Source organism: Colius striatus, chromosome 23 (assembly GCF_028858725.1).
Source record: "Colius striatus isolate bColStr4 chromosome 23, bColStr4.1.hap1, whole genome shotgun sequence".
Lineage (NCBI taxonomy): Eukaryota > Metazoa > Chordata > Aves > Coliiformes > Coliidae > Colius > Colius striatus.
The window spans coordinates 4,112,345-4,125,596 of NC_084781.1; positions in this window are offsets into that span (position 1 = coordinate 4,112,345).

Consider the following 13,252-nt stretch of genomic DNA (forward strand, 5'->3'; position numbering starts at 1 on the left):
CAGGAAGGAGAGCAAAAACGCATTTTATGCATCCTAGGGGGAAAAGAGAAGCAAAGCTATCCCAGCTGGAGTTATTAGCTCTGGGAGGGGCAGCCATTTGGCTCTCATTAAAAGTGGCAACGTCTGAAGTAACAATAGTTCCCTATTGGATCTTGGTGAACATGCGTTGGTGGGCTCTGTCATTCACCCCAGCAAGGACTGATGCCATGCCAAAGTCAGTTTTGGGTCTGTGCCTTAGGGCACAGTTTACTGGTTAAACAGAACATGTGGGCAGCATCCCAAAACCCAAGTGGTTTCTCTGCCCAAAGCCTGTACCATTCCCTATAGGCTTTTCACTTACCCAGGCTTTTCCTACTCCTTGTCCTGACTCATGTATGCCTGAAGAAGACCGTGTTCTCCTCTCTCTGTTGCTGATGATCTGGGAGTCACCTAATAGCTTCTACACACAGGACACGTGTACTTTTTTCCGCTGCTTTGCAATCCTGCGCAAATCAAAGCCCCAGTTGCAGAGCCTAAACAGTGTTTAAACACCTCATTCCCACTTAAGTTCAATTTGGACTGGTACATGGTATATCATCCCACAGTCCCAACTGAATAGTCACAGGTAGGACTGATCCAAGTTTCTCTCAAAGAGACCAGTAATCCTACATCAGGACAGAATATGTATGGCTGGGCTTGTCTCAAGGTACAGGCATTGTAGCTTTGGCATACAGTGGCCCATAGAGCTTCCATTGATTCACAGGAGGGAATAGTTTTCTGGACTTGAATGCCCTGCATGATTTTTCTTTCAAGAAGAAAACTGGAGGTAGAATGTTTTGCACTTGGACACAGGACTCGTCTGAAAGCTAGGCCAACGCTGTGCTAAATAAATCATCATGCCAACTGCTTATGGGTAATTAGGCATGAAGAGAATCAGCAGTTTGCTCCCTCTGTTGTGACTCACAGACGGCATATTTGCAGTGTGCCTTTAGCTTGCAGGGCTTCAGCGCCGTGGTACTCACAAGGAAAATGGATCCTGAGCATACAGCAGCCTTGAGGTACTCAGTAGCTCTCCCACTGGTGTTATGGGGAGATGTGCAGTGACAGTGCATGGTTGCAGCTTGAATAGCTCAAGCAGTTTGTGCAGCAGTTCCCTTGTAAGTGCCAGAGAGAGCTGAAACACTCATTTTTGTGGGCTGCTGTGGTGTTCATGTCTTACTGTCTCTCTAGCAGGTTACCATCTCAACTGTTTGCAGAGTGAACATGCATTTAAGCCTTGGGTTCATCAGTTCAGAGCTTTAAGGTAATTCCTTTTAGTCAGGAATAAGATGAACTGTCCACCTCCTTTCCCCATCTCGGGCTCAATGAACACCTAATTGGTTTAGGTCTTGGCACAGCCAAGAAAAGTGTCTGAGAGATAGTCTAGAGATAAAATTTCACTTTATTTGCCTGTTAGGAAAGTCCCCTGTTAGGGATTTTCCTGACCAAAGGAAAGCTTTGGCATACGAAGTGGAAACATACCAAAGGGAAGAGTCTTGGTTAGAGTGTTTGGGTTTAATTAGCCTAACTAATCTGCAAATCTGCTCTTCCAAATCTGCAGGAAACTTTCTCTGGGGATTTCCAAAATCTCTTCAAGTTCAGTATGACTTGTTTTTCTCATGCAGTTTGGGGACTTTTCCTGGCTTTATTCAAGACTGTAAGAGGAGGGATGTGTGGGTAATGAAACTATTTTTAAAAACCCTCAACACTTGATTGCACTTGGGAGCAAAGGACCCACAGTGGCTCTGAAACATCCCTGGTCAGTACAGTTCCAATGTGCATTATCAAGATTTGCAGTGTAAACTGAATATATATTGTAAAAGTATGAGCCACTTGGAATCTAGGGTTTCTGTTCAAATCAGAACCTGCAGCCTTGTGAAGCCTGGAGTTGCTCAGACAGAGGTCATCATTGACTTTTAACCTGTGTTAAAATGCAGAGTGATATTCATTATCTTAAAGGTCTTAAGAGCAGTAATGGCCTGTCCACTTGTAATTCTGATTAGTGCTTCTTAATCTGGTAATATTATGGCTTTTGTTATTTCATGATAACTCTTCTGACACTTGGTGTTTTGATGAGGGCTGTGACACAGCATGGGCTAATGGGCTAACTTTCCAGTCCTATTGTGGAAGAGAACTGTGACGTGAGAGTGAAGCATAACCTCAAGGAAATACTGGGAAGCAACTGAAAAAGCTTCAAATAGAATGAAAACCTTTAAAAACAACACATGCTGTCTTGTAGAATTGCTTTTCTTCAGCAGCTCTTGTGAATGGTGTGAGGAGGGGGCTGGCTGCTGCACAGGGTTCGAAGGCTCAGACACAGCAATATTGTAAATTGTAAATTGAAGTGCCAAAACCAGTCTGTCCTGTACAGGTCACTGAAGTAGACATAGCTGTTGCCTGAAAGCATTTGTAATCTAAAACCCCCGTGCTATTCTTGTTGAAGGTAGCGACAAAACTCCATGTGACTGCAAACGGAACAGGATTAGGCCCTAACTAAATAAAAGGTGCTTTTTTTTTTTGTCACCAGATACTCTTTACCTATGATAAATTCAAGTTAACTTTTGTTCAGGAATCCAATGACCTAATTTTGTCTGAAAAACTTCTTTATGCAGCATTCTTTCCTGGCTTTAAAGCAGGTTTGGAAAGACAAGATTTGAAAGAGAATTCTCATCTGTTATTGAAGCATTTAATCATTCTTTAAAAGCCAGTGCAGTTTTATTTTCTCTGGGGAGTGAGCAGCGTTAGCCGAAGCATAAAGCAAACTATACCAAGTGTAGAAAAAACTCACCCTGATGTCCTGTTTGACAAACTGACCTGCGGGTCACAACCTGAGTTTATTGATCTGTGGGGCCTTGTCTGGGTGTCGGGCATGTTTTCTGGACTTTGGTTTCAGCTGCATTCCTGACTTCTGAAAGAGTAGGGGGTGTGGATTTCTACTAGGAGTAACCACTGGGAAGGAAGTAATGTTCATTAAGTGTGCAGGCAGTGCAGGACTAAGCATGCTCAGTGAAAAAGCTTTTCTCCTTTGCCTGTCAAGCCCTATGTTTGAACTCATTCCAGAATGCCGGATTTACTTTTCACGAAGAAACAGTACCTGGCTGGACTGCATTTTTCTTTCGCTCCTTAGTCACCGGAAGATTGGAAACAATATTCTTTTGCTGATCAGTGCACACTCAGTAATGCAGTGTCTGCATGCAAGCGTGAGGCTTGCAGGGGAGAAGGAAGACAAACTTTGCTACCTGTGAAATGAAGACTTCTTAGGTCAGTAAGAGGGGTGCAGAGGAACTAACTTTTCGAGCAGCTTTGAACTCTTAGCTAACGCTTTTGTTTTCTGCTATCCTTTAACCCTTGCCAGCTTTAGCAGAGACTAACTTTTGCAAAAGTTTAGCAGCTCTCTGATTGTTCAGCCTCTCTGATTAAGGTAAATGTGTTTTAAGGGAAAACGGTGCGAGATTTGTGGGAGCTGAACACAGTTTCTGAAAACCTGAATTGCTAGTAGCATAGGGGTTTGTTTTCTTTACTTTTTCTTTTCTTTCTTCTCCTTAGTGGTTCCTATAAATGCAATCCTTTCCTTCCAGTGTGTGTTTTAAAAGACTGTTCCCCCTTCTCTCCCCGCCCTCTCCCTTAGAGCTGAAAATGAGACTCGTTCTTGAATAATAAACTCTGTATGTTATCAAGCAAATCTTGTGGCTTGTTCATGTGATCATTTCCAGCCTGAGGATAGATGTTTTGCCTTTTAATACATTCGCTGTTCTTTCTGGAAAATGAATTGCAAAACTGTTAGCAGAGGGGTGAGAGAAAGCAATTTTACTTGATAACAGCGTGCTTTAATGGAGCAGACCATTTTGGTTTTAAAGGCTGAGGTTTTGAAGTGTTCCCAACCTTAGACAGGGGAAGGAGAATACATTTTTTTCTTGAGACTTTGTGCTGCTGAATGGAGATTTTTCTGAACGTAGGCCAAATGGTCAAGAAACAAAATGACCAGAGAATAAGTGAAATGGACTCAAATAATTAGAAACTATCTGTAGCTAATGATTTTTTGAAGTAAGTTGGAAACATCTGGTAGTTTCTGGTGTTAAATTCTGTTCTTCTGAATAGTCATATTGCTTATCAGAAGTTAGCAATCAATTGTGTAAGTGTGGAGAGTGTATACAGCCTTCAGTACTTGAATGATGTGAATGTCATAAACTTGAGGTTACTGAAGAAATGACTATACATGCAAATGTAAAACCCTTGTGTTTAAAAGCTAAGTGTTTATCATTTGATTCATTTCAAATGGAAGTTGATTTCCCTGGCAGAGGATCTCAGTAAGAAAAAAGGGGTAGCAGGTTAGTAGTGATGCATACTCCTAGTTACAGGATTAGAAGTGCACAGTTTCTTTGGGAAACTACAGTAGGTTGTGCTGCTGCTCACCACTCACAGTTGAAAACTCTGCAGGAAAAAAAAAACCTCTCAACATCTCTTCTTTGCAAAGAGTGAGAGTAGAAGTGACTGGGTTACACTAGGTCTCTCAGTTGATTCCCACCGGGATTACCTGCCGCGTGTGCTTGCAGGAGCAGGGAGCAGCTAGGCCAAGCAGAAGGAATCTGCAAATGACCAAAGCTGAAGCTGTCTGATCTTTCCTTGCTTTTATCCCTTGAGATCCAGGGAAATTATTTTTATGAGAGAAGGCTGGGAAAACTTCTTTAGCAACCTGCAGGGGATTATGGAGGCAGTCAGGGTTGTGCTGCAGATGGCCATGGATGCATGCAATACCTCCATTTCCTTAGCTGTGAACTGGGCAGGGTGAGAAGAAAAATGCCTTGTTCTCTCAGAGAATTTGATAACCCCAGGCCACAAAACTGCACATCCAGATCTGAGTTTTGGTCACTAATTTTTGGATCTCAGGTCCACGGATTTCTCTCACATCCTTCTAGTGACAGTGGAAAGGCAAAATAGTGTTCTTATCTAGACACAAGCAACATGGCCTCCCCATGCTGTTGTTCATTTTCAGGTATCCCACGTGCAGCAGCTTTGCATGAATCCACTTCACGTGCAAAATATAATTCAGGACAGGAAATGTTTTTGGATTATTTCATTTCCCCTCCTAGGGCTGAGGTTTTGCAATTTATAGGCTTGCAGAAGTTACAAGTGGAAAACAACTCTCAGCCATGTCTTAGCAACCCTAATTGTGATGTGTAACAGTAAAGTCCATTAAACGAGTGTCAAACAGATTTTGGCCAATACAACATTTAGCCTCTTGCTCATCTTTCTTTTCAGCCTTCCTTTTCCCAGGTATTCCCAAGGCAAATCCACTTGTGTTCATTGGTCTTTCTAAAGTTTCATTTACCTCCAGAGCAGAGCAAATGCATGCAGCATGGTTTTCTGTCTGTCTTTCATTTATGTGCTGAATCCTCGTTTTCTGAACAGTTTAGGTTTTCTGAACAACTTAGAATGCATCTCTCCTCTCTGAGTTCCATGTGTGATCTGGCCCTTTGAAATGGAGGCATATTTTCTGAAACTAGCCATAATAAACCATTTGAAATAATTCAAAACTTTGCATAGAGAAAGCAGGAGGTGTAGGGATGGGATGTGCCATTTCACCTTGTAGGTTACCTTTGCTGGGAGTCTGTTCCCGCCCTGGGATGTGCAGAGCAGGAGCACAGTGGTCTGGAGTTTGTGGAGCAGTTAATTGTGGCAGCTTCCTTGTTTCAGTGTGTACATAGAGGCATTGCACTGAGGCCTTTTTTTTTGAAGATGGTGATTGCTCAGAACATTTTGAGTATCAGGATGTCAAGACCTGTTGGAAAACACCCTGGCTAAGTCACTCAGAAAAGCAAGCCAGCTGGTATCCGGCACTGCTGTAGAAAAACAGACCCCGATGGGTGTATCTCTAATGGGTCATTCTTGACCTACAGATGCTAAATGTGATCTGTTCAGATAACGTACCCTTGTGATTACTGAAATGTTCTCCAAAACTGGGCAGGGCTTTCCAGTGAAGTATAAAACAAATAGGGGATGATTTATTTTAGAGAAAGCTGCACTAGATGACATTGCATCTCTTTTGAGGAAGCACAGAGTTTGCACTACATGTCAGAATGTGCAACTGCATTTTGTCATGTCTAGCATAGGAGTGCAAGGCAAAAGCTGATAATAGTACCTCAGTACTTTAGAGTATTGCAGGCAGTAATGTGGATTATTGCCCCATGCTTTTGTCCTTGAGAAGAACCAAGGAATAGAAGGTCAAGTCACTGTAGACTCTTCTGTCTAATGTTAGTTTTATCTTGGACATTAGGGAGAAGATCTTTCCCCAAGAGTAGCATGTGAAAGTAGCTGCAGAGGATGAGCCGTGAAGGAACTGGAATCTTATGGTCTGACTAAAAATGTCTTTACATTTTTACACAGAAGCACATCTGAACCCATCCCCTCAGTCACCTCTCGCTGAGGTGTCTTCCTGAGCCAGTTGTAGAGCATCACACAGAGAATCGGTGCCATCAGTACTGTAGGGCCAGCTGGTTCTTTGTGCACTGGTGGGTTCAAAGGTGCAGAGGCCTTCAGAGCACAAGCAGCCAAAAGTGATTGATTTCTGAGGAACACTTTTCCTCAAGGTGTTGATCTTAATGCAGTTTTTCCTAGAAGGCAGAGAGATGCTGCAGGTATTGCCATAGCAATATGTGTTTCAGACATAGGACTGTAAGCAAAAGACAATCCTTTAGTGCAGCACTGGTATTAATGCTAAATTCTTCCATTTATTTTTACAGGTAGCAGTGGAAAGAAAACAGTTCTATTTATGCTACTGCTCACATACCCCACAAATGTAAGTACAAATATAGTTCAAAACTGCGTTATATTTCACCATAAGTAGAAATGTGAGTCTCATGATCAAAGAAGAATATGCATGTTAATGTTGTGTAGGTCTAAAAAATGCAAACAAACAAGGAGACTAAGGGGAAAGCTTCATATTTGACATTCTCTTGCTGGCTTTGCACAAAATCAGGATTCATTTGGATTTAGATCCTGCTGTATTTGGGCCAAAGTTGTCTCTGGAGAAGTCTGGGAGGGACAGCAGAGAGAAAACCTTTTAGCTCTGTCTATTGAGAAACCTCCTGGGGAGCAATTTCAAAAACTCCTGCGGGACCAGAACTCCTATTTTTAGAAGTATTATGGGAGCTTAAATCAGGCTTTAAAGCTTTTAGGAACCTGAAAATGCAGGTAGGAACCCCGTGGGATCTGTGAAGTATCTGAACAGGTTATGTGCCTCGCTCTGAAAGTTAATACTTAACTCACTGTAGGGGCATTAGTAAAACCCACTAGACTTCGGCATGAATCTTCATATATCCCATATCTTTAGAAACCTTATGTCACCTCGATTCAGAGGAACTGTGATTCATAAATATTGAAGCTTGAGTTTAGTGTTCTCAATGGATAGAAGTGATTTTGAATGTATTATCCATTGCTTTAAAATCACAAGTGAAAATAATGAATGCAATACGTAGTATTAGTGCCTGCTGGTGCCTCATGGACTTGTTTCTCTTTCACTGAAGTTCAGGGGCTTTTTTGTTTGAGGCTTCAACTTCTGCCACTTGAGAGGCTGGAGAGTGCTGCAAATTTTAAGCTGAAGTTCAGTGCAGATTCTGGCCTTTGAAAAAAGTTTGGGGGAGTTGCTGTCTGGATCAGAATTCAGCATCTGGATCTCTTTCTCGGGCAGAGATGCAAACAGAGTTTTCTGCATCGATATGCTAATTCTTCCAAAGAAATGGGTGCCTTTTTGAATCGCCTCTGTGTTGCTGTTGGGGTTCAGGTGGTTGAAAAAACGAGCTTTGTGCTCCCAAGGCAGCAGGGACTAGGGTTTCTCCAAAGTGCCTTTGTTTGGGTATATGTAAAGCTATCAATGCGTCATTCTTTCTGCTTCAGCTGTTAGAGACTCCCATCTTCTCTATTGATTTTACCCAGAATGCTTACTGCCCTTGAAGGTGTGACCTGTACCTCAGGCTAATTTATTTCTGTCATGGCTGCAGCATTTTTTAGAGGGCAGCGGGGGTAGGAGAGAGAACAATGAATTCAACGTGGAGTATAAATCCCAAGTCTGTAGCCTTCAGACATTCCAGTACATACCCCACTCCCTGCTCCCATTTGGCATTATGCACAGCCTTGGATTAAGGGGGAAAAAAAAGAAAGGCATTTGTATAACTAATCAGGTGAGCCATTCTGGGGTAATCCCTTTGGTCACACTTACTGGCATGTATATTAAAATTTCACTAGGATTCTAAACCATTTACAATAATGTCCCAGTTTATGAGCCTGACTGAAAAGTCTCACCTTGATGGCCTCGGAGTAGCTTTGTTTTTATTCTGGAAACTCATTTTGGACCATAACAGTGGAGGCTGTTTTGTTTTATTTTACATGTGCTGTTTTGTTTTACAGTGGATCACATATTCTTTGCTGTTCACTTTTTATAGACAGTAATGTGAAACTTAAATGATGTGTAAGCACAGGAGTTTAAATTCTACAAATAGTGATCTCAGGAGCACCTGGCCCCTTTCACTATTCAGTTGAAATAGCTGGGCTCTGCCCTGATGACCTGGCTGTGTAGCTGGAGTCTTTCCCTCCTGCCCCATGCTTTTCATCAGTGGCACAGGATTTCTCTAGGGCAGACATGTGTCTTCCAAAGTTCTCCCACTGAAAAGCTGAGCATCATGTGCTGCAGTCGCTTGTGGAGAACTTTGTCAGAGACTTCTTTGGCCTGGGACTGTGTCCTTGGGGTGAATGCAAGCACTGAGGTAGGCTGTGCAGTGTTTTAGGGATCCCCTCCTCCCACTTTGCTTGGGTTTTTGATCAGTAGCCACTGAGTCTTCTGAAATGGGGGGCACAAAGTAGTGAACCCTGGATCTCCAGTGTGGTGATGACGATGATACTGAAACTTTTCCTGGGCTGACTGGTTGGACTCTGCAATTTGGGCCAAAGTTTGGTGCTCAGATTAGAGTGCAGCAGAGGAGTAGCAGCTTTAAGGAGCAGTATCAAGACACAAGCCTCACATAAAGCAAAGTTACCGCTTTCCTTGGAAATTTAGGGCTTGTGCTTCAGAACAGTCGACCCAGGAATACCTGGCCCAGGGTTGCTGCTGTGGGTCAGGGCAGTGGGGCCAGCTGGGAAGGTCAAGTTTCAGAGGAATGCAGGGTGCTCTGGAGTTAAAGGGTATGAGATTTCCAGGTGATTTGCTGGGAGCTGCTGTCACAGCAAGCGCTAAATTAGCCCAGGATAACTGTATTTAGTGAAACTTCAACTGGTCTGGCCTGAATTCAAAGGTTATAGTTAAATCTTGTTCCTTGCCATGTGATTTGAGTTCCAAGTGGGTCCGTGTCACACAGCCGTGAGTGTTTGTTTTTCTTCCCCTGAACTTTTTCTGCAGTAAATAGCTCAGAAGCGTTTCTGTAGCAGCTACTGTTGTAGAGAGTAAAGAGTTTTGGTTTGCTATGAGCCCCTGATGGGCTACCATTATTTTGGAGTCTGTCTTGTGGGTTTTCATCCTTTACTGTCTGTCCTAGAAAAGTATTTGTGTGCCCAGTTTAACCCCAGAAGGAGCCTTTTGTCAGTGATGGGAGGAATGAGTCCCAGGGCTAATGACAGGAACAGAGAGTGCTCATGTCAAAGGAACACTGCAGATAAGATGTATAAGGTGTAGTGGGAGATTTGAGGAGTGAAAAGCATTTCAGTAATGCAACTAGTTGGTTATTATTTAATATCTTATAAACCAAAAACATCAGTCAAATTTTCCAGTGAGAGAGATGCTTTGCAAAATAATTTTATATATGAGAAGGCCTCTCATCTGCTTCCCAGATGTACAATCCCATATGTCTGCTCTGTTAGGCTGATTATGGAATACATGCATTTATAGCTCAGAGCAAAGGGAGAATTGATTTCCTTCTAGAGTGGTGTGGATATCACTGTGTTCAAGGTAATTAAACATTAGACCTGAAATACACATGCACAGATGCACCCTGGTGTTTTAGTGTGAGAGAGGGTGGATGAAACTTTTGGCTCTAAGTAGTGCATATGTGAGAACGAGTTGCTTCTGGTGGCAGACTGAAGGTTTTCATTTGTTGAATCCAATGCTGAGAGTAACTTGACTCACAAGTTAGTCCAAAGAGGCTACTTACTGCTCACCTGCAGGAGCTGTATGCATCTGAACCCCACGACACCCTGGCCTAAGTGTAGTATGTCTTGGACATTCGGTATAATTGCTCCGGAGAGCTGACTGTTCAAACTCACAAGACAAAGGGAGTATTATTACACACTTGGATGTAAAGAACTGTGGGCTTGTCTACACTGGAACAGTGAGAAGTTAATTCGTATTAAACTAATGATGCATGCATAAAATGCATTAGATAAACTGCACCCAGCCTCTGTGTGGTCACTCTGGTTCATGGTGAAAGCGTTTTCATCTCAACTCGATTCGCTTCCAAAGCAAATTCAGTGAAACCGAATTAAAGCCACTTTGATTGTGATGTAAAAAGTCTGTGCAGGGATTTCAGTGGTGCTCAACTAACTTACCTCAAAAATTAATGTGGTTTAATTTTCTTAAGTACTGTATTGCAGATGTCACATGTTTTGTCCAAAGTTCACTTTTGATTTTACCATTCTCCTCTTGTGTAATAGGTGATTTTTTTGCCTCTAAGAGTGAGCTCCAGGAAAACCTGCTAATTTCAGCTTTCATAAAATAAAAATAGGCATGATTTGTTGCAGAGAACATCTTTGAGAATATTAACCCCAAAGGTGTCAATATCTGAATTTGAGTAATTTTAGACTAGTTTTAAAGGTGTACTTGCTTTTGAAAGTTCGAGCTTGTAAATGCTGGAGATTATTCAGTACCCCGGAGGGAGTGGTGGATATTGAATTCTAGTCAGTGTCATAACTGGAAATCTAATCTCTGTAAAATCGAGCTCATGGCTTAGTGCTGAATTATTCCATACGTAGAGGAAAAACAGCTTGGCTGAGCAATATCCATGGCTGTGATGAAATTGAGTTAGGTGTGGGCTTGAACATGTCCAAGTTAGCTCAAAGTCCCAAATGTGAGCTGAGCCCAGAGCATTTGGAAGCTCGGGCTAAAAGGAAAAGGAGCATATTATATGGCTTAATGTGGAAATAAACTTTATTCCTTGGGCTACGGAAAGCAGGTACCTTGAGCCCCTTCCCATTAACACATCCCTTGAGCTATATAGGCTGCATGAACTCCTTGAACCTGAGCTAACAGGCAGGAGGACAGGCTGAAGGCACACAGGACGTGGCCATGAGTGTTCCTTAGCTGCAATTAAATCACATAAATGTGTAATGGATCTCTAAAGTTTAGCTATTATTACTGTATTTAGGAATGGAGGTATTTCACAGGCCTGTAATGGGTGGAGGTATGATAATTGTATATAGATTGGGACCAAGAAAAACAGAAGTCTGTTGGATTTCATTTCCACTTTTGTCGCTGGCTTCCTCTGTTGAGGGGCAAGTAATTTAAGAGCTCTGCGTGTCTCAGTTCCTTCACCTGTCAGTTGGGGGAATTACTTCACAGGAGGATTGGAAGTATCATTATAATGATACTTGCAACGTGCTTTCATATGCTAGGCAGAAGAGTGGGAGCATTAACATGTACAAGAGGAAAAGAAAAAAGTAGGTTAGCTTGTCTGAGCTTGTCATGCTTCTACTGTGTCAGCAAACTCAGGGAGACAAGAGAAAGGAGAGAAAGAGAGATCAAAAGAATACATTAAATTAAAAAGTAAACAGAGAAAGTTAAACTTAAAGTGGCAAGTAAGGAGTTGCATAGGACCCATTCTGTGCTTAGCTGCTTTAGCCTTGTGTTTCCATCACATGCCAAGGTCTTTGTCATCAATAATATGCCACCAAAAATCACAAGGAAATCCCTGTGCCTGCAATGTGGTCTTGAGCTCCCATCAGCTCTGAGGAGTTGCCCAAGCTGAGGTGAACAAAGGCCTTCTGAGAAAAGTGGGAGATCCTTCTCCCCAGACTGTTGTGGGACCTGGTACAGCTCAGATGCTCGAAGAGTTTCCCTTCCCTTCCATTTCAGTAGGACTAGGTGTATTTGTTATTTATGGCACGTGGGGATGTGGTGTGCAGCTATTCATATTGCAGTGGTGATGGCAGCAATAAGGGAAAGGTTGTTGTACCCAGTCCTTGCCCGGTACCTGGTCCCTGGCAGTGGTAAGTGGCACATGCTTAGGGAAAGACTGTGTAGAGATGGAGTTTATATCCTGCTACCTCTTAGCCATCTGTACTTCAGGGGTCCCTAAGGCACAGGCTGCACCTGGTGTGGTGTGTAAGGCTACTGTTGAACTTTATTCTCACTTATATCATAGACAAGAGAGAGTTAATTTACCTTTCTGTGCTTGCAATGGTGGCCTCTGAAAGCTACTAAAGTTACACAAAACAGAAACACTGGAAAACAACTTTCAGAGTCTGCATTTTTCCCTCCCTCTGCTTTAGTGGGAGCAAAAAGTCTTATGTGAGGTGGCTGTTTCCTCTGAGCTTTGTCAACACAAACGTTCACAGTAGGCTGGGCTTCTTTCTGCACAAATGTTTCCCTGGGCTTCAAAGTCCATGTGCAAGGAAGACAGCTCTGTAATGTGGTACTGTCGTGCATCATGTTGCGGTAGCTCAAGAAGCAGAGCTGTCTCCTGTTGGAGGACAGATCAGGCAGATTGATTTGCTGCCTCCCCATTTGTGTGCCTGCAATATGGATTCATTTTTGGGAGTGGTAAATGTGTGTTGCATTCCTCCAGAGTTGCTGCTGTTTGGCATCTCTCGACAAAGAGGCCACTGAAATGCTCTCTCAGCCCTTTGGGTGTGAGGAAGAGACATGATCTTCCTATTTTTGTCCTTTCTTTACTCTCTTTGTTCTGAAGGTGCATTCTCTTGGGTAGTTAAGATGGCCAGATGTAGTTTTGAACTCTGATTGTATTCTGTTTAGTTTAATCTCTCTGATCATGAAATGGGCCAAGGACTCTTCATATGGCAAATTTTCCATGTGAGGTAGACTGAAAAGAACAAAAAGCACGTGGGGGAAAAATCTTGACTGTCAATATATGAAGGATTAGTGATATTTTTACAGAATTATAGGTCAAATGCTAGGCTGTGGAAAGCAATCACACCAGCTGTAATCTTCTTTAACTGTATCCACTCAGAAAAGATGAAAAATTGTTTTTTCTGCCTTTAAAGAATGGAAATATGTTTTTTCCATATCTGCCTTGAC